Source organism: Panulirus ornatus, chromosome 27 (genome assembly GCF_036320965.1).
Source record: "Panulirus ornatus isolate Po-2019 chromosome 27, ASM3632096v1, whole genome shotgun sequence".
NCBI lineage: Eukaryota > Metazoa > Arthropoda > Malacostraca > Decapoda > Palinuridae > Panulirus > Panulirus ornatus.
Window position 1 is genome coordinate 359,894 of NC_092250.1, and position 22,358 is coordinate 382,251.

A 22,358-nucleotide genomic window follows, 5' to 3' on the forward strand; every position below is an offset into this window, starting at 1 on the left:
GAAAAGATATCAGACACTCTACAAACTATCTAAATCTATCTACATCGAAGTAGACACATATTTTTGTGGCTTCCATTGCAACACAACCATTGGTCAACTTAGACGAAGAAGAAGGATAAATAAAATCTATTTTTTTTTTTTAAGGACAATGCAATGGATTCTGGTGGTTTAGGGAGGGGGTAGGGTAGGTTGTGTGAGTGTGTGTGTGTGTGTGTGTGTGTGATGGCAAAAGAGGAAATGCCTGGAATGGTTCAAGGGAGGAATGTTGGGAGGAAGCAATGACTATTTCTCCCCCCCCCCCACCAACACACACACACACAGACTCACACACACACACACACACACACACACATACACACACAGCACTTGCAATCATTATGATGTGTACCCCCATCCACCCACCCATCCCTCTATATAGCAGCGAGATGGATGGACTCCCTCCTTCGCTCCCTCACACCCCCCAACACTCTATATAGCAGCGAGATGGATGGATGGACTCCCTCCTCCTTCACTCCCTCACTCCCCCCTAACCAACATTCTATACAGCAGCGAGATGGATGGACTCCCTCCCTTCCTCACTCCCTCACTCCCCCCAAGCAACCTTCTATATAGCAGCGAGATGGATGGACTCCCTCACTCCCTCCTGCTAAAGCCCTCCCTCCTCCTCTTGCTCCATCTACCATCACCAACCATCATCTGTTCCTCCCTCCCTTCCTCCCTTCCTTCCTTCCTTCCTTCCTTCATTCCCCCACTCACCACCACCACCCTGGAACCATCGACCACTCTCTGTCTCCCGTCTATTCCCAGGGCCCATCTCTGTCATTTCACCCGTCAAGAAGACGACTTAACTCCGGGTTCAGTGTGTCCCGTCCACCAGTACCTGTCTCACCTCTCCTGTCCACCCGGACGGGGGAAACACCCGACCGTCCCATCATAACAGATGGGGTACCACAAGGGTAGCTCATAGACCCCATACTATTCACCAACCACGTCAGTAACCACAGTAAAATACTTTCATATATATATATATATATATATATATATATATATATATATATATATATATATATATATATATATATATATATTGGAAAGGATCACAATTTTGCGCGTGATCAAGTATATTCCTATGAGTTTACCAGATGGCGTCCTAGCTTCGTCTCTTCGATGTATATCAACTGACTGTTATATTTCTCTCTTGTGTCTCCCCTGATGATGATGTGATTATGACACGAAAGTGCACTTGGGAACTTATCTTGTTTCATTTCCCCCGTGGATTCATAAGAACATATATATATATATATATATATATATATATATATATATATATATATATATATATATATATATATATATACTTTCCCCCTTTCCCCCTATATACAAAAGTAGCTGAAGGAGTAGGAGAAGGTTGTCTACACGAACTGGTGTAGTGGCGAGGGACATGGCCACTGTATCTCACACGTACACAAATACAAACGTAACAAAGTAAGTGGCGATTCAAAAGTATAAAATGACGAACCTAAAAATTCTCGATAGGCCATTTATCATAAAGGATAAAAAAAATATATATATAGACCTTAGAGTGGTTATCAGTTATGAACTAAAACACTACCCTCAGAAGATCCAGTTCACATCAGGGTCATGCAAACTTGGTCTGTGACCAAGAGAACACAGAAGAAGAACAATAGAACGAATGCAGAGAACAGTAAGAAAAACCAATGGCATCGCAATGAAATAATTCTTATGAAGATATATATATATATATATATATATATATATATATATATATATATTATCATTATCATTCTTAGTTGCTGTCTCCCGCGTTAGCGAGGTAGCGGAAGGGAAACAGACGATAGAATGGCCCAACCCACCCACATACACATGTATATATACATACATCAAACAACTGAATTAAGTAATGTCCGACGACACAATACACGAGAGACCTTCCCTTCCATTTTACTTCACAGGAATTTAACTGCCCGAACGAATGACACGGACTGAAAAGAAAGAGGAACGCATGAAGTGGGCAACCCACTTGCCTTTTTTTTCTTTTTTTCCCCCTCCTTCTCAGGTCTGGACACTGTTGAACATTGGGATAAATGACCCAACCCCACCACCCACCCCAACCCACCCCCTCCACCCAACCCACCCCAGCCCTTGATGGTGTCAGGGCGAAAACCATATTCCAAAGGTGGCGGCTGTTGAGCCGGAGGGAGAGGTGGAGGCGGAGGTGCCTCCTCCTGTACTATAACGCCTCTCTCTCTCTCTCTCTCTGCTGCTCACCAGTAACCAAACACACCTCTCTCTCTCTCTCTCTCTCTCTCTCTCTCTCTCTCTCTCTCTCTCTCTCTCTCTGCTGCTCACCAGTAACCAAACACACCTCTCTCTCTCTCTCTCTCTCTCTCTCTCTCTCTCTCTCTAACCAGGAACCAACCCCCAACCCGGTTTCAGGTCACCTATGGTCCACGTTATTGCACCATACATACGTCCCGCACGCCGGGCTCCAGGACCCAACAGCAACCTTGATCAACATTCTACACTCCCCCTCTCCCACGCTACCAATCACCCCCTCCCCTCCCTCCCCCTCACCACCACCACCACGCCCCCCCCCCCCCCACCACCCCATCATTTCACATGCCCCCAAACTACGCCCGTGTTGAAATCACTGGCCCCTTATACCTCCCTCCCTCCCTCACTCCCTCCCAACCCCTCCCTCCCTCCCTCCCAACCCCTCCCTCCCCCTCCCTCCCAACCCCTCCCTGAACCGGTGCGTTACACCCTGCCACCACCACCCCCACCCTTCCCCCTCCTCCTCTCCTCCTCCCTCCCCCCTAATGCGTTACCACCTCCCTTCCCCTCCCCTCCTCCAGATACGTTACTCTCTCCCCCCACCCACCCACCCACCCCTCCTTTCCCTCCCCTCCCTTGAAACAGTGGCAACCCACACCCTCCTCCTCTCCTTCCCTCCCTCCCCTCCCCCCCTCCACCTTATGCACTAAGTACAACTGTCCTGTATCACGATTCAAGGGGGAGGGGGAGGGGGAGGGGGAGAGAGAGAGAGAGAGAGAGAGAGAGAGAGAGAGAGAGAGAGAGAGAGAGAGAGAGAGAGAGAGAGAGAGAGTAGAGAGGTCCACTGCCTACCCTCCCCCCCCCCCATGCGCGTCACCCCCGGCGCAGCGGCCTCACTCACCCATCCCCCCCCACACTCCCTACTCCCCCTCCCCCCAACCCACCCCCCTCCCCACGATACACCGCTGGGCGGAAATGCCACGCGTGTTCTGCAAGGCATTCCAAAACAGTCATCACTACATTATTTGTATCGCTGGGGGGTTGTGGGCAGCGAAGGGGGGGGAGGGGAGGGGAGAGGGGGGAGGGGGAGGGGGGAGAAGGTTGTTTGTTAAATCCGGTTTACTGGAAAAGATGGTCGGCCACCGTGATTGTGTGTGTGTGTGTGTGTGTGTGTGTGTGTGTGTGTGTGTGTGTGTGTGTGTATGTGTGTGTGTATGTATGTATGTATGTATGTATGTATGTATGTGTGTATATGTGTGAGTGTGTGTGTATGTGTATGTGTGTAAGTGTGTGTGTGTACGTATATATGTGTGTGTATGTGTGTGAGTGTGTATGTATGTGTGTATGTGTATGTATGTTCGTGTGTGTATGTGTGTGTGTGTGTGTGTGTGTGTGTGTGTGTGTGTGTGTGTGTGTGTGTGTGTGTGAGCCACGTTGTGCTGGGCTGTGTTGCATTATATGCTAGGCAAGAATGAATGGCTGAGGTGGGTGCAAGAGAGCAAGGAAAGGGGAAGGGGAAGGGGGGAGGGAATGGGGGAGGGAAGGGGAAAGGGAATGGGGGAGGGAAGGGGAAAGGGGAAGAAGGGGAAGAAGGGGAAGGGGGAGGGAAGGGGGGGTTAGTTTGCAACAGCAGGCTATACCAACCAAGCAAACACACACACACACACACACCAAACAACACGAGAATGAGATGAACAACTTCGAATAATAAGATCAAACAGACATGGTGGATTGTGTGTGTGTGTGTGTGTGTGTGTGTGTGTGTGTGTGTGGGTTGGTCAAGCCACGCCTGCAGTTCGGGGGGGGGGGGGGAAACGTGCTCCCGCATTGTTATCTACGCCCCTCCCCCCCCCCCGCCCCCCTAGAGGTATACCAGGGTACCCGCCATGCTTTGGGTTCGTTCTCTTAGGATTTTCTCCTCTCGACGTTGGGGTGTGGGTTCCCCGCTTCCCTTTTTTTGTTTCCACTGGGTTCTATTAGCTTATCTCTTGTAACCTCCTCCTCTCTCTCTTTCTTTCTCTCTCTCTCTCACAACCTGTTCCAAAATGTACCGCAATTCACCTTGCTATCTCAACCTGCTTTCTATTTTCTTCATTCATCCTTTTCTGGCCATTCCTTTAGCCTATTCACGGTATATTTTCTTTTAATTATTTCTTCATCATATAACTTTTTCTGATCTCCAGTTGCGATTTATATATATATATATATATATATATATATATATATATATATATATATATATATATATATATATATATCATACTTTGTCGCTGTCTCTCGCGTCAGCGAGGTAGCGCAAGGAAACAGACGAAACAAATAGCCCAACCCACCCATATACACATGTATATATATATAAACGCCCATGCACACACGCACATATACATACACATACATCTCAACGTGTATACATACATACACATACACAGACATATATATATATATATATATATATATATATATATATATATATATATATATATATATATATATATATATATGTACATAATTCATACTTGTTACCTTCATCCATTCCGTCGCCACCCCCGCCACACATGGTGGCAACCCCCCACCCTCCCCCTCACGCGTAGTTCGAGTAAATGTAATTCTTTTAATTAAAATCTTCCTCAGCTTAAAATGTCTGCGTTGTGGTCGATCCTGTGTCGTAATGGGGGCCTTTTCACCAAGCTTTACAGCTGTAGGTGCCTCAGCTTAATGCTCGAAGCCCCAGCTTCTTCTTGCTCTCTCTCTCTCTCTCTCTCTCTCTCTCTCTCTCTCTCTCTCTCTCTCTCTCTCTCTCTCCTTGGCGAGGGCTGTTCTTGGACCTCAGTGTGTGCTACAGCTGGTCGTTCCTTTAGCTTAATCCTCTGTTCTTTGACCTTAGTTTGTGCTACAACTGGTCGTTCCTTTAGCTTAATCCTTCTCCCGTAATGTGAGTCGTTCCTTTAGCTTAATCCTCCTCCCGTAATGTGGTCGTTCGTTTGGCTCACACCACCTCTGCCTCCTCCCACACCCTCCACACCATGATTATTCTTTTAGCTTATTCCCCCACACCATAGTCATTCCTTTAGCTTATTCCCCCCCCCCCCCACACCATGGTCATTCCTTTAGCTTATTCCCACCCACACCATCGTCATTCCTTTAGCATATTACCCCATACCATGGTCATTCCTTTAGCATATTCCCCCACACCATGGTCATTCCTTTAGCTTATTCCCCACACCATGGTCATTCCTTTAGCATATTACCCCATACCATAGTCATTCCTTTAGCTTATTCCCCACACCATGGTCATTCCTTTAGCATATTACCCCATACCATAGTCATTCCTTTAGCTTATTCCCCACACCATGGTCATTCCTTTAGCTTATTACCCCCACACCACAGTCATTCTTTTAGCTTATCCCCCACACCATAGTCATTCTTTTAGCTTATTCCCCCACTCAAAAAATTCCACCTCAAGTAATACAGTGGGGAAAGAGACCTCCCCCCTCCCTCTCCCCCCCCCCCAAAAAAAAATAAACATCTGGCAACCTTCCTTTCCACAAACCTCCACTTGTAACGCTGCCTGATGGGGGGGGGTTTTGGCCTTCGTTTGCAACCCTGCTACCAAACCTTCCCCCTTCCCAAGCTTAACGTGTCTTCCCTAAGAAACTCCCACTGGTTAGCACTGCCAACAAACAAAGCTTGAGCTGTCACTAAGCATGCAAGCAAAGCTTTTAAAGCTGCTAACAACAGTCAGCTTACACCAACAAAAGCAAAAAAAAAAAAAAAAAAAAATAAATTTCGTGTCCAGCCAAAGACCTGCGAGTGGAGACCGGTGTTGGCAATGCTGCTCCAACGAACCCGTCGTTTGTAACGGTGTCGTGACAATGCTGATGATGGTAACGGTGTCCACCCACCCCCCGCTTGTAACGCTGCTGTGACGAGCCTTGGCTCGTAACGCTAATAACGTTATAAACAAGACGAACGTTTGTGACGCCAGGAAACTGTTATAACACAGTGGCTTGTAACGCTTACAACCCTGCCCCCCCCCCTTGTAACGCTGCTAACCTCCCTATCGTAACGCTCCTAAACTACCTTCGTAACGTTGCTTACCGCTTCCCCTCGTAACGCTGCTAACCCCCCTCCTCCCCTCGTAACGCTGCTAACCCCCCTCCTCCCCTCGTAACGCTGCTAACCCCCCCTCCTCCCCTCGTAATGCTGCTAACCCCCCTCCTCCCCTCGTAACGCTGCTAACCCCTCCTCCCCTCGTAACGCTACTAACCCCCCTCCCCTCGTAATGCTGCTAACCCCCCTCCTCCCCTCGTAACGCTGCTAACTCCCCCCCTCCCCTCGTAACGCTGCTAACTCCCCCCCTCCCCTCGTAACGCTGCTAACCACCCCCCTCCCCTCGTAACGCTGCTAACCCCCTCCTCCCCTCGTAACGCTGCTAACCCCCCTCCTCCCCTCGTAACGCTGCTAACCCCCCTCCTTCCTTCGTAACGCTGCTAACCCCCCTCCCCTCGTAACGCTGCTAACCCCCCTCCTCCCCTCGTAACGCTGCTACCCCCCCCTCCCCTTCGTAACGCTCCATCATGACCCCCGGCAAAAACACGGAACAACAACCGAAGAATCCGTTGGTGACCTTGTGTGACCTTGCGTAACTGGAGGTCATCAACATGACCTTGTAACTGGGGTTAAGGGGGAGGGAGGAGAATGGGGGGGGGTGGTTTTAGGAGAGGGGGGAGACGAGGAGGGGATAAGGGGAGGTCAGAGGACCCTACCCCCCACCCCTTCCCCCTTCCCCTCCCGTGACACGGCCTAGGGGGGGGTGTAGGGGAAGGAGGAGAGGGGGAGGGGGAGGGAGGGAGGTGGGTCATTACTGCCGACACAGTGGTCGGGGGGGGAGGAAGGGGGAGGGGGGGAGCCTTGTGTGTGTGTGTGTGTGTGTGTGTGTGTGTGTGTGTGTGTGTGACCTTGCTGACCAAGGTCATCCTGGGTCAGCAGCGGAATGCTGCCGGCGCCCGACCTTGTATGGGTGTTGACCAGTACGAGGCTGGGGTGAGGGGGGAGGGGGGAGGGAGGGGGGAGAGAGGGGGAGGGAGGGGGGACGAGGGGGGGGGGACACGGCCTTGCCTAAGGTCAGCGGAAATGCCAACCACTTCACCTCTCACGTGACCTCCCCCCCCCCACTTTCAAGTTACGCTCCCTCCGCCCCCCCACTCAACCTCTTCCCCCACCTCAACCTCTCTACCACACCCCCCCTCTGCAAGCCCCCCCCCCGCACTTACATACATACCACACCCATGTAGCACCCCACATCATTCTAACCCCCCCTCCAACTTTTCCCTCCCTCCCCCCCACATCAAGTCAACAGTACCCCCCCCCCCTGTATCACCCCCCCTCCGTCGTCGTCATCTCCCCCCCCATTCATTCAAATAAACACAACGGCCAGATAAGATAACCCAGGACGGGATGGGTGAGCAACGTAGAGAGAGAGAGAGAGAGAGAGAGAGAGAGAGAGAGAGAGAGAGAGAGAGAGAGAGAGAGAGAGAGAGAGAGAGAGAGAGATCCTCTATATGTAAAAGATACTGAACCACATATGTGATTTCAGTACTTATAACACACAGACACAGACAAACACACACACACACACACACACACACACACACACACACACGAGGTCGAGCTAGGTCAGGTGTGGGCAGGGGGGGAGGGAGGGTGGTGGAGAATTTATATATATATATATATATATATATATATATATATATATATATATATATATATATATATATATATATATGTATATATATACACCTTAGCCTGAGCCAGGTACCCGTTTTGTCGACTAACCCCCCCGCCCCCCACCCTCGCTGTGGATGAACAGCTGGGTTGACTGTGGACGGAGTGCCGCCTCCGGGATTCGAACCTACGCCACGCTGGACCCTGTGCGGGTCGCGTCATGGTCAGGAACGCTATGATCGCTACGCCACTATCACATAGTCTGGGATGGAAGGGAAATAGGGAGAGAGAGAGAGTGTGTGTACAGAGACATCTAGGGGTTAAAAGAAGAAGAAGAAGAAAACAGAGTGCGGGGGGTTTACTGATGTAGAAAACGGGGATTGGAATGCATGTGAAAACGGGATTCACATATATGCGAAAAAACAGAGTGCAGGGGGTTTACTGATGTAGAAAACGGGGAATTGAATGCATGTGAAAACGGGATTCACATATATGCGAAAAAAACAGAGTGCAGGGGGTTTACTGATGTAGAAAACGGGGATTGGAATGCATGTGAAAACGGGATTCACATATGTGCGAAAAATTTGGGGGAAGGGGATGGGATTTGAATATGCTTAAAATTAGGGATTCGAATCTGAGGATTTTATATAATATCCCCATTATTATCCCCTCACTCCCACCCCCGAGAGAGAGAGAGAGAGAGAGAGAGAGAGAGAGAGAGAGAGAGAGAGAGAGAGAGAGATGGGGTGGGGGGGTTTTGCATTGGCGGTGGTGGCGGGTGGTGGGGGTGTGGGGGTGTGGGAGGGGGGGAATGAGACTGCAGTGTGGTGGGGGTGGTGGGGGTGGGGGTGGGGGTGGGGGTGGTGGGGGTGGTGGGGGTGGGGGTGGTGGTGGTGGTGGAGAAGAGCGCGAGACTGCAGTGTGGTGGTGGTGGTGGTGGAGAAGAGTGAGGGCGCAGCAGCAGGAGTACTAGTGTTGGTGGTGGTGCTCGTGGTGGAGGAGGAGGAGGAGGAGAGTGAGGGTGGCGTTGTTGGAGAGTGAGAGGGGGGAGGGGGAGACTGCAGTGTGGTGGTGGAGTGAGGGGGAGGGTGGCGTTGTTGGAGAGAGAGAGAGAGCTAGAGGGTGGAAGAGACTGCAGTGTTGGTGTTGGTAGATGTTGGAGATGGTGGTGGTGGAGAGGAGTGAGGGAGTGAGGGAGGAGGAGGAGCAGCAATAGTAGCAGAAGTAGGAGCAGCTTTGGCGGTGGCGGCGACCGGCGGTGGTGGAGAGAGAGAGAGAGAGAGAGAGAGAGAGAGAGAGAGAGAGAGAGAGAGAGAGAGAGAGAGAGAGAGAGAGAGAGAGCAGGCTTCCCCCCCCCCCCCCTTCCTTTGCCCGGCACACACCACAGTGTTGTCCTCGAAGGCGGACGAGCCAAGCCACGGTCCTCTCCCTCCTCTCCTCCTCCTGGCGTCCGGGGACACACACACACACACACACACACACACGTGTGTGTCCTCTCCTACACCCACCACCACCACTACACCCCCACACACACACACACGTGTACTTGGACACACCACACCCTCGTACACTGTGTGTATGTGTGTGTGTGTGTGTGTGTGTGTGTGTGTGTGTGTGTGTGTGTGTGTGTGTGTGTGTGTGCTAGAGCGTTGAGGGGGGGAGGGGGAGGGAGGAGGGGGAGGTGGTGGAGGTGGTGGTGGTGGGTTGATGTGGACGCCTTCACGTGGGTTACTGGAGGTGAGGGAGGGATGGGTGGGTGGGTGGGTGGGTGGGTGGGCTTGCTGCTATAGCCGACCCACCCACCCACCAATCAACCCATCCGCTCCACCCACCCCACATCACCCCAGCCCACCCCATCCCCACCACCAAAGCCCTACGTATTCACTGCACCAGCAGCAGTGAAGCCTCCTGTCCCACCTCCTCCTCTTCCTCCTCCTCTTCCTCCTCCTCCTCCTCCTCTTCCTCCTCCTCCGGCTCGGGACCCTCCCTCCTGGGGGAGGGGCGGAGGGAGGGAGGGAGGGAGGGAGGGCAACAGTGAAATGCCTGTGGTGTGACACAGGTGGGGAGACGGGGGTGGGCGGGGGGGGGGGGGTTTGGGTGGGTTCGAGATTGTGAGAGCAGTGAAACGCTGAGGTGGGGGGGGGAGGGGGAGGGGTGCGTTCGAACAAGACACGCGGGCAGTGAAAGAGCTTGCGTTCTCATAGCAGTGAAAGTGGTGAGGCGTCGGCTGGAAAGCAAGAGCAGTGAAAAATCACTCGCATCCCAAACACCGACTGGAACGCATGAGCAGTGAAGCGGTGACGTAAGAGCGGCGACGCGCGCACAGGAACAGTGAAACACAGGAACTGTAAGTAACACAGGAACTGTAACACAGGGAGTGTAAGTAACACAGGAACTATAAGTAACACAGGAAGTGTAACACAGGAACTGTAAAACAGGAACTGTAACAGAGGGACTGTAAGTAACACAGGAACTGTAGGTAACACAGGAAGTGTAAGTAACACAGGAACTATAAGTAACACAGGAACTGTAACACAGGAACAATAAGTAATACAGGAAGTGTAAGTAACACAGGAACTGTAACACAGGGACTGTAAGTAACACAGGAACTGGAACACAGGGACTGTAACACAGGTACTGGAACACAGGGACTGTAACACAGGAACTGTAACACAGGGACTGTAAGTAACACAGGAACTATAACACAGGGACTGTAAGTAACACAGGAACTGGAACACAGGGACTGTAACACAGGAACTGTAACACAGGGACTGTAAGTAACACAGGAACTATAACACAGGGACTGTAAGTAACACAGGAACTGGAACACAGGGACTGTAACACAGGAACTGTAACACAGGGACTGTAAGTAACACAGGAACTATAACACAGGGACTGTAAGTAACACAGGAACTATAACACAGGGACTGTAAGTAACACAGGAAGTGTAAGTAACAAACACACGAAGTGTAAGTAACACACGGAAGTGTAAGTAACAAACACACGAAGTGTAAGTAACACAGAAAGTGTAAGTAGCAGCACCTGCAACACTTAACACTTCTCACAGGAGCACAGGTTCTTAACCTACGAGACAAACACAAACAACAAACAAACAAACAAACAATACACACAAACAAACACACAAACAAACAAAACACACCAACAAACACACAAACAAACAAAACACACCAACAAACACACAAACAAACAAAACACACCAACAAACACACAAACAAAACACACAAACAAACACACAAACACACAAACAAAACAAACAAACACAAACAAACAAAACACACCAACAAACACACAAACAAAACACACAAACACACAAACAAAACACACGAACAAACACACAAACAAACAAAACACAAAAAACACAAACAAAAAACTCAGGAATGCGGTTGTGGGAGGGAGGCGTTCAAAGACACTGTTACCACCAAATTCCGGAGCAGTGAAGCAGTGAAAACTACACCAACCATTACAAATAAATAAGTCCTGATTACAGTGCCATCATCTCCTGGTTACGGTGAAATCAGGTCCTGATTACGGTGAAATCAGGTCCTGATTACGGTGAAATCAGGTCCTGATTACGGCGAAATCAGGTCCTCATTACAGTGAAATCAAGTCCTGATTACAGTGCCATCAGGCCCAGATTACAGTGAAATCAGGTCCTGATTACAGTGAAATCAGGTCCCAAATACGGTGAAATCAGGTCCCAAATACAGTGAAATCAGGTCCTGATTACAGTGAAATCAGGTCCTGATTACAGAAAAAAGGCCCCAATTACGGTGCCATCAGGCCCTGATTACAGTGAAATCAGGTCCCAATTACGGTGAAATCAGGTCCTGATGACAGTGAAATCAGGTCCCAATTACGGTGAAATCAGGTCCTGATTACAGTGAAATCAGGTCCTGATTACAGTGAAATCAGGTCCTGATTAGTGAAATCAGGTCCTGATTACAGTGAAATAAGGTACTGATTACAGTGAAATCAGTCTTCATTACAGTGAAATCAGATCCTAATTACAGTGCCATTAGGTCCTCATTACAGTGAAATCAGGTCCTGATTACAATGAAAGACAAAGAGGATTTCCCCTCGTATTTCCAGCTGCAGTGAAATGGTGCCGGGCGTTCTCATTGAATGCAGTGAGAACAGTGACCTCCGCTAGGGGGGAGTGTGCAGTGAAGGGCTACACACCCAGAGAATGATGATCATGAGCCGAGAAACAGTGAGTTTCTTCCATTCCCCTTTCCCCTTCCCCTTTGCCTTTACTTCCCCTCCTCCCCCCCTGCCCCATTGCCTTTATTTCTCCCTCTCCCCCCTTGCCCCATTGCCTTTACTTCCCCCTTCCCCATTGCCTTTACTTCCCCCTTCCCCATTGCCTTTATTTCCCCTCTTCCCCCTTGCCCCATTGCCTTTACTTCCCCCTTGCCCCATTGCCTTTACTTCCCCCTTGCCCCATTGCCTTTACTTCCCCCTTGCCCCATTGCCTTCACTCCCCCTCCCCCTCAGCCAATGAGCAATTCAACGTGGGTACTGACCCCCTTCCCCCCAAATGGGCACTGCATGGGTCCATGTGAGGTCATGGGTTACGCAAGAATGGGGGAGGAGGAGGGGGGGGTCCCATGGATGGGGGTGTTGGATGGAGGCACTGCTACTGGTATGAGAGGCTGAAGGTGGGCTGGGGGAGGGGCACGATAATTGAGGGTGGGCTGGGGGGGCTGCGCGATAACTGAGGGTGGGTTGGGGGGCACGATGACTGAGGGTGGGCTGGGGGGCACGATAATTGAGGGTGGGCTAAGGGGTGCAGCACGATAACTGAGGGTGGGTTGGGGGCACGATGACTGAGGGTGGGCTGGGGGGCACGATAATTGAGGGTGGGCTGGGGGGGCGGCGCGATAACTGAGGGTGGGTTGGGGGGCACGATGACTGAGGGTGGGCTGGGGGGCACGATAATTGAGGGTGGGCTCAGGGGTGCAGCACGATAACTGAGGGTGGGTTGGGGGCACGATGACTGAGGGTGGGCTGGGGGGCACGATGACTGAGGGTGGGCTGGGGGGCAGCACGATCACTGAGGGTGGGTTGGGGGGCACGATAACTGAGGGTGGGCTGAGGGGTGGGGCACGATGACTGAGGGTGGGATGGTGGTGAGATGACTGAGGGTGGGCTGTGGGCGCGATGAATGAGGGTGGGCCGGCTGCATGACAGAAGCAGGGTGGGCAAGGTACAGGTGGGTCGGCGGTATGACAGCAGCAGGGTGGGTTAGGTACGGGTGGGTCTGAGGTATGACAGCAGCAGGGTGGGTTAGGTACGGGTGGGTCGGCGGTATGACAGCAGCAGGGTGGGTTAGGTACGGGTGGGTCTGAGGTATGACAGTAGCAAGGTGGGTTAGGTACGGGTGGGTCTGAGGTATGACAGCAGCAGGGTGGGTTAGGTACGGGTGGGTCTGAGGTATGACAGTAGCAGGGTGGGTTAGGTACGGGTGGGTCTGAGGTATGACAGTAGCAGGGTGGGTTAGGTACGGGTGGGTCTGAGGTATGACAGTAGCAGGGTGGGTTAGGTACGGGTGGGTCTGAGGTATGACAGTAGCAGGGTGGGTTAGGTACGGGTGGGTCTGAGGTATGACAGTAGCAGGGTGGGTTAGGTACGGGTGGGTCTGAGGTATGACAGTAGCAGGGTGGGTTAGGTACGGTGGGTCTGAGGTATGACAGTAGCAGGGTGGGTTAGGTACGGGTGGGTCTGAGGTATGACAGTAGCAGGGTGGGTTAGGTACGGGTGGGTCTGAGGTATGACAGTAGCAGGGTGGGTTAGGTACGGGTGAGTCTGAGGTATGACAGTAGCAGGGTGGGTTAGGTACGGGTGGGTCTGAGGTATGACAGTAGCAGGGTGGGTTAGGTACGGGTGAGTCTGAGGTATGACAGTAGCAGGGTGGGTTAGGTACGGGTGGGTCTGAGGTATGACAGTAGCAGGGTGGGTTAGGTACGGGTGGGTCTGAGGTATGACTAGCAGGGTGGGTTAGGTACGGGTGGGTCTGAGGTATGACAGTAGCAGGGTGGGTTAGGTACACCAGTAGTGACCCCGCCAAGGGGGAGGGGGGGGTGTCCTGGGACGGGGAGGGGGGAGGGGGGGGAAGAGGAGGAAGGGGGAGGGGGGGGAAGAGGAGGAAGGGGGAGGGGGGGGGGGTGGCTATCTGACCTGGCTGGCATGTTGTGGTAGTGGCGGTGGCAACAGGAGGAGAGGGAATGGTGGTAGTGGTAGCAATAGTAGCGCTAGTGGTAGCGGTGCTGGCAATCGCAGTGGTGGTAGTGGTGGTGGCAGCGGTGGTGGTAGTGGCAGTGGCGGGGTGGTAGTAGCAGAGGTGGTGGTAGTGGTAGCGGTAGTGGCAGCGGTGGTGATCGCAGTGGCAAAGGTAACGGTAGTGGCAGTGGCGGGGTGGTAGTAGCAGCGGTGGTGGTAATGGTAGCGGTAGTGGCAGCGGTGGTGATCGCAGTGGCAAAGGTAACGGTAGTGGCAGCGGTGGTGGTAGTGGCAGTGGCGGGGTGGTAGTAGCAGCGGTGGTGGTAATGGTAGCGGTAGTGGCAGCGGTGGTGATCGCAGTGGCAAAGGTAACGGTAGTGGCAGCGGTGGTGGTAGTGGCAGTGGCGGGGTGGTAGTAGCAGCGGTGGTGGTAATGGTAGCGGTAGTGGCAGCGGTGGTGATCGCAGTGGCAAAGGTAACGGTAGTGGCAGCGGTGGTGGTAGTGGCAGTGGCGGGGTGGTAGTAGCAGCGGTGGTGGTAATGGTAGCGGTAGTGGCAGCGGTGGTGATCGCAGTGGCAAAGGTAACGGTAGTGGCAGCGGTGGTGGTACTGGCAGTGGCGGGGTGGTAGTAGCAACGGTGGTGATCGCAGTGGCAAAGGTAACGGTAGTGGCAGCGGTGGCGGGATGGTAGTGGTAGCGTTGGTGGCGGTAGTGGCAGCGGTGGTGATCGTAGTGGCAGAGGTAACGGTAGTGGCAGTGGCGGGATGGTTGTGGCAGCGGTGGTGGTGGTAGCGGCAGTGGTAGTGGTGGTAGAGGTAATGGAAGCGGTGGCGGTGGCGGTGGTGGTAGCGGTAGTGGTAGTGGCAGCAGCGGCGGCGGCGGTGGTAGCGGTAGCGGTAGAGGTAGTAGTAGTGGTAGTGGCAGCAGCAGCAGCATCGGCGGTAGTAGTGGGTGGTAGAGGCAGTAGTGGTAGAGGTAGTGGCAGCAGCAGCAGCAGTGGTGGTGGATGTAGTGGCAGCGGTGGTAGTGGTGGTGGGTAGTGGTCAGTAGCAGCAGGAGGTAGTGGTGGTGGGTAGTGGTCAGGAGGTAGGTAGGTAGGTAGGAGTATTGTAAGCATGTGGATAACTTCCTGCCTGTGCTAGTGGCTGCTCAGTTGACCTTACAAGGAATGTTCAGTCTGCAAGTCACCTGACACACACACACACACACACACACAAATTCCTACCCTCCTTCCCTCCCTCCCTCCCTCACTCATCCTCCCTCCCTCCCTCACTCATCCTCCCTCCCTCCCTCAACCCCAGCCAGCCAGCCACAGACGGGGGGGGAGGGGGGGTGACTTCACCGCCACTACCCACTGAACCCCATCATGGTTCAGTCTGGCTTGGACCTGGCTTTACTACTACTACTACTACTACTACTACTACCACTACTACTACTACTACTACTACTACCACTACTACTACTACTACTACTACTACTACTACCACTACTACTACTACTACTACTACTACTACTACTACTACTACTACTACTACCACCACTACTACTACCACTACCACCACTACTACTACTACTACTACTACTACTACTACTACTACTACCACTACTACTACCACTACCCACTACTACTACTACTACTACTACTACTACTACTACTACTACCACTACTACTACACTACCACACTACTACTACTACTACTACTACTACTACTACTACCACTACTACTACCACTACCACCACTACTACTACTACTACTACTACTACTACTACTACTACTACTACCACTACTACTACCACTACCACCACTACTACTACTACTACTACTACTACTACCACTACTACTACTACTACTACTACTACTACTACCACTACTACTACTACTACTACTACTACTACTACCACTACTACTACTACTACCACCACTACTACTACCACTACCACCACTACTACTACTACTACTACTACTACTACTACTACTACTACCACTACTACTACCACTACTACTACTACCACTACTACTACTACCACTACTACTACTACCACTACTACTACTACCACTACTACTACTACCACTACTACTACTACCACTACTACTACTACCACTACTACTACTACCACTACTACTACCACTACTACTACTACCACTACTACTACTACCACTACTACTACTACTACTACTACTACTACCACTACTACTACTACCACTACTACTACTACCACTACTACTACTACTACTACTACTACTACCACTACTACTACTACCACTACTACTACTACCACTACACACTACTACTACTACTACTACTACTACTACTACTACTACTACTACCACTACTACTACGACTACTACTACTACCACTACTACTACTACCACTACTACTACTACCACTACTACTACTACCACTACTACTACTACCACTACTACTACTACCACTACTACTACTACAACTACTACCACTACTACTACTACCGCTACTACTACTACACTACTACTACTACTACTACTACTACTACTACTACTACCACTACTACTACTACCTACTACTACTACTACTACTACTACTACCACTACTACTACACTACACCACTACTACTACTACTACTACTACTACTACTACTACTACTACCACTACTACTACTACCACTACTACTACTACCACTACTACTACTACCACTACTACTACTACCACTACTACTACTACCACTACTACTACTACCACTACTACTACTACCACTGCTACTACTTCTACTACTCTTCCTCCTCCTTTCCTCTTCTTCGTCCTCCTTTTCTTCCTCTTCCTCTTCTTGCTTCCCCTCCTCTACTTCTTCCTCCCCCTCCTCTTCTTCTTCCCCCTATTCCTCCTCTTCCTCTTCTTCTTCTTCCTTCCTCTCTATCTCTCTCTCTCGTCCTCTTGTGGTTTCCCTCCTCCTCCCTGTTGTTGTAGTGGTTGTAGGGTTGTGGTTGTAGTGGTTGTGGTGGTTGTGGTTGTGGTGGTTGTGGTTGTGGTCCTCAACACAACATTTGAGCCCCACACTCGCCTCCCACCCGTGGTGTGGGGTGGGGGATGGGTGAATGAGGGGGGAGGGGGATGACTATGTAGGGGGGGAGGGGGGGACGACTATGATGAGGGAGGGAGGGAGGGAATGGCTGCGGGAGGGAGGGAGGGAGGACGACGAGAACCAACGTACCCAGAACTGTCCATCCAGGCAGCCCCACCACCACCACCAGCCAGCCAACCCCCACCAACAGCCACTCAGCCCCCACCACCACCAGCCAGCCAACCCCCACCACCACCAGCCAGCCAACCCCCACCAACAGCCACTCAGCCCCCACCACCACCAGCCAGCTAACCCCCACCACCATCAGCCAGCCAACCCCCACCAACAGCCACTCAGCCCCCACCACCACCAGCCAGCCAACCCCCACCACCACCAGCCAGCCAACCCCTACCAACAGCCACCAACACCAGCCAACCTCCACAAGCCAGTCCCCACCAACAGCCACCGCCACCAGCCAACCCCCACCAACAGCCACCACCACCAGCCAGCCAACCCCTACCAACAGCCACCAACACCAGCCAACCTCAACCAGCCAGTCGCCACCAACAGCCACCGCCACCAGCCAGCCAACCACCACCACCACCAGCCAGCCAACCACCACCACCACCGCCACCAGCCAACCCCCACCAACAGCCACCGCCACCAGCCAGCCTCCATCAACCTACTCCAACACCTCTACTACTGCTCACCTACCTCCCCTCCCTCCCTCCCCTCCGCCTGTACTACTTACCCCCTCCCTCCCTCCCTCCTTCTTCTCCAACACCAGCCCACATTCCTAAAACATCTGCGCTCCACTTCCCCCAACACCCATCACCCACACGTTCTTCTTAAACACCAGCACGCCCGCCTACAACCCTTCCTCCAACACCTCCACTTATCTCCTCCAACACACTGCACCCATGGTAATCTTTCAACACCTCCAACACCTACACGCACGCATGCAACACCTGTAAACACTTCCCCCAACACCTGCCCGCCCTCCTCCAACACCGAACCCGTACCTCCCTCTCCCAACGACCAAAGGCTCCTCCCTCCTCCAACACCTGCACGACCTCCTTCAACACCTCCATGCCTTTCTCCAACACCTGCGCGCCCTCCTCCAACACCTCCATGCCCTTCCCCAACACCTGTGCGCCCTTCTCCAACACTTACAGACGTTCCTCCAACACCTCCTTAAGCCACTTCACAACGTATACGCCACACTTGACGCTTGTATACGCACACCCCTGACGCTTGTATACGCACATCCCTGACGCTTGTATACGCACATCCCTGACGCTTGTATACGCACACCCCTGACGCTTGTATACGCACATCCCTGACGCTTGTATACGCACATCCCTGACGCTTGTATACGCACATCCCTGACGCTTGTATACGCACATCCCTGACGCTTGTATACGCACACCCCTGACGCTTGTATACGCACATCCCTGACGCTTGTATACGCACATCCCTGACGCTTGTATACGCACACCCCTGACGCTTGTATACGCACATCCCTGACGCTTGTATACGCACATCCCTGACGCTTGTATACGCACATCCCTGACGCTTGTATACGCACATCCCTGACGCTTGTATACGCACACCCCTGACGCTTGTATACGCACATCCCTGACGCTTGTATACGCACACCCCTAACGCTTGTATACGCACATCCCTGACGCTTGTATACGCACATCCCTGACGCTTGTATACGCTTTTTCCAACACCTGCTCACACTCGTCCAAAACGTGCAGGCACTTATCAAACACCTGAACACACTTGAACACCTTCATACCCACTTCAAACATCTCACGTTGCTTCTTCAACACCTGCTGTGCTGCCTCTCCAAACACCTGCAAGTCCTTGCATGTTCTCCTCCAACATCTGTGCTCCCATCGCAACACCTGCAGGTCTTCCATCAACACCAGAACGCCATACCACCCCCCCCCCTTCCTCCTCCCCTCCAACACCCGAACGCAATCCCCCCCCCCCAACACCTGCGAGCCACCCTCAACAGTCGAGCTCCCTCCTCCAACATCTGTATGTCCTCCAACACTCGCACGCCTTCTCCTCCACATCCTGCATGCCCTTCCCCAACACCTGTATTGCCTCCTCCAACACAAATACGCTTCACTGTAACTTGTCATCAAACACCTGCACACAGCTACGTGCAACACCTACACACAGCTACGTACAACACCTGCACACAGCTACGTGCAACACCTGCACACAGCTACGTACAACACCTGCACACAGCTACGTGCAACACCTGCACACAGCTACGTACAACACCTGCACACAGCTACGTGCAACACCTGCACACAGCTACGTACAACACCTGCACACAGCTACATGCAACACCTGCACACAGCTACGTGCAACATCTGCACACAGCTACGTGCAACACCTGCACACAGCTACATGCAACACCTGCACACAGTTACGTGCAACACCTGCACACAGCTACGTGCAACACCTACACACAGCTACATGCAAAACCTGCACACAGCTACGTGCAACACCTACACACAGTTACGTGCAACACCTACACACAGCTACGTGCAACACCTGCACACAGGTACGTACAACACCTGCACACAGCTACGTGCAACACCTGCACACAGGTACGTACAACACCTGCACACAGCTATGTGCAACACCTGCACACAGCTACGTGCAACACCTGCACACAGGTACGTACAACACCTGCACACAGCTACGTGCAACACCTGTACACACAGCTACGTGCAACACCTGTACACACAGCAGTCATTCAAACACCTGCTCTCAGAGATCCCCCTTTGGTTTTCCAGCACCGGCCTTTCTTCCACCCACCACGCTCCGCTTCCAGGCCAGCCACTCACCATGCTCTTCCAGCACATGGTAGCGCATGCGCTTTCCAGACCTTCCATACAGCTCCTTCAACAGCCCTCATCCAGGCTCTTCCAGCTACGGGAGGTGCGCACGACGCGTCTGGAAGATGGTTCCAGAAGGGGCGGGGGTTGGGGGGTCTGGAAGATGGTTCCAGCTACGGGAGGTGCGCACGACGCGTCTGGAAGATGGTTCCAGGAGAGGTGGGGGGTCTGGAAGATGGTTCCAGCTACGGGAGGTGCGCACGACGCGTCTGGAAGATGGTTCCAGGAGGGGTTGGGGGGTCTGGAAGATGGTTCCAGCTACGGGAGGTGCGCACGACGCGTCTGGAAGATGGTTCCAGGAGGGGCCGCTCTTACGACGACGACTACCAGTGACCTACTGGGACAACGACGCTATCAAACGATTGAAGTCCTTAACGAGCAGTTAAGCCTTCCCCCCCCCCCCCTCTGAAACGCCAGACGCTAACAACCCTGACCTAATTCCAGGCCACTTTAGTACTAGAGGGTTACGCTGAGGGGGGGGGGTCAGGAAGGAAGGAAAGGGGAGGGAGGAAGGGAGGGAGGGAGGGAGGGAGAGAGGGAGGGAGAGAGGAAGGGGAGGGAAGGAGGGAGAGAGGAAGGGGAGGGAAGGAGGGAGAGAGGAAGGGGAGGGGGGGAGGGAGAGAGGAAGGGGAGGGAAGGAGGGAGAGAGGAAGGGGAGGGAAGGAGGGAGAGAGGAAGGGGAGGGAAGGAGGGAGAGAGGAAGGGGAGGGAGGGAGGGAGAGAGGAAGGGGAGGGAGAGAGGAAGGGAGAGGGATTTTCCAGGATATGTGAGGTTCGTGAGGGAATATATGAGTGAGTCCAGGCGACGACGGCGATGGATGAGTGAGTGAGTGAGTGAGTGAGAGAGTGTGTGTGTGTGTGTGTGTGTGTGTGTGTGTGTGTAGACAGGTGTTCACAACAGCGCTTGATGAACACCTGTGCTGTTTAGCATTTTGAGAGAGAGAGAGAGAGAGAGAGAGAGAGAGAGAGAGAGAGAGAGAGAGAGAGAGAGAGAGTCTGGAATGCAGAGGGAATGTTCACCATTCTGAGACACGGGGGGGGGGGGGGGGTGTGGGGGGGACACCCCCGGTGTTCCCTAGGAGTGGAGGTGTGGAGGGGTGGGGGTGGGGGGGAGATCATCACCCTCCCTCCCCCCTCCCCTCCGGTCAGGTCCCCGGACGGAATAAGACAGACTGGTGGAACACGCGCGGGGGGCGGGGGGGGGGGGGCGTCAGCGGTATGTCGACCCCCGCCCACACGCCCTCCCCGTTACCCTCCCTCGCCTACACGCCCTCCCCGTTACCCTCCCTCGACCAACATTCCCTCCTTGTTACCCTCCCCCACCCACACGCCCTCCACGTTACCCTCCCCCGCCTACACGCCCTCCCCGTTACCCTCCCTCGACCAACATTCCCTCCTTGTTACCCTCCCCCGCCCACACGCCCTCCCCGTTACCCTCCCTCGCCTACACGCCCTCCCCGTTACCCTCCCTCGACCAACATTCCCTCCTTGTTACCCTCCCCCGCCCACACGCCCTCCACGTTACCCTCCCCCACCCACACGCCCTCCCCGTAACCCTCCCCAGCCCACACGTAACAAAACGAGCGTCACAGCGTAACAGGACGAACGTCGCAGCGTAACAAAACGAGCGTCACTGCGTAACAGGACGAGCGTCACAGCGTAACAGGGTGAGCGTCACAGCGTAACAGGACGAGCGTCACATCGTAACAGAACCAGCGTCACACTTACCTTTGCAGCCGTAGCACACGACAGGGGACGGTAGGGTGACGCACTGTAACAAATGAGAGAGTTGTATTAATACAATATACAATAATACAACACGCTCATCATGAAATACAACATGCATATCATACAACACAACACACATCGTAAAATACAACATACGTATTACAGAAAAAATATGCTCATCATTTTAAAAAATACAACATCCCTATCACAATACATTAGGCACATTGTATAATACAATATACTGTATAATACAATACAACATACACACACAACATACAGAAAATGTAACATACTCATCCAACAGACTATACACAACACACATGCTCTATAATACAGCATACACATTATATAATACAGAATACACACGTTATATACCATACAAAACGCACATTATACAACACATACATCA

At 52.5% G+C, this 22,358-nt stretch overlaps 2 long non-coding RNA genes across 3 annotated transcripts in view; one reads left to right on the plus strand and one right to left on the minus strand.

Annotated features, from left to right (window-relative positions):
• LOC139757509 (uncharacterized) overlaps positions 1-22,358 on the minus strand; it is a 270,656-nt gene that overhangs the window by 211,356 nt on the left and 36,942 nt on the right. For both annotated transcript variants that reach the window (XR_011714646.1, XR_011714645.1), the window contains exon 2: positions 21,950-21,992. This is a non-coding gene — a long non-coding RNA (uncharacterized lncRNA). The remainder of the gene's footprint in view (positions 1-21,949; positions 21,993-22,358) is intronic.
• The window catches only part of LOC139757508 (uncharacterized), an 89,563-nt gene continuing 77,330 nt past the window's right edge, over positions 10,126-22,358 (plus strand). Inside the window, exon 1 of the long non-coding RNA XR_011714644.1 lies at positions 10,126-10,363. This is a non-coding gene — a long non-coding RNA (uncharacterized lncRNA). The remainder of the gene's footprint in view (positions 10,364-22,358) is intronic.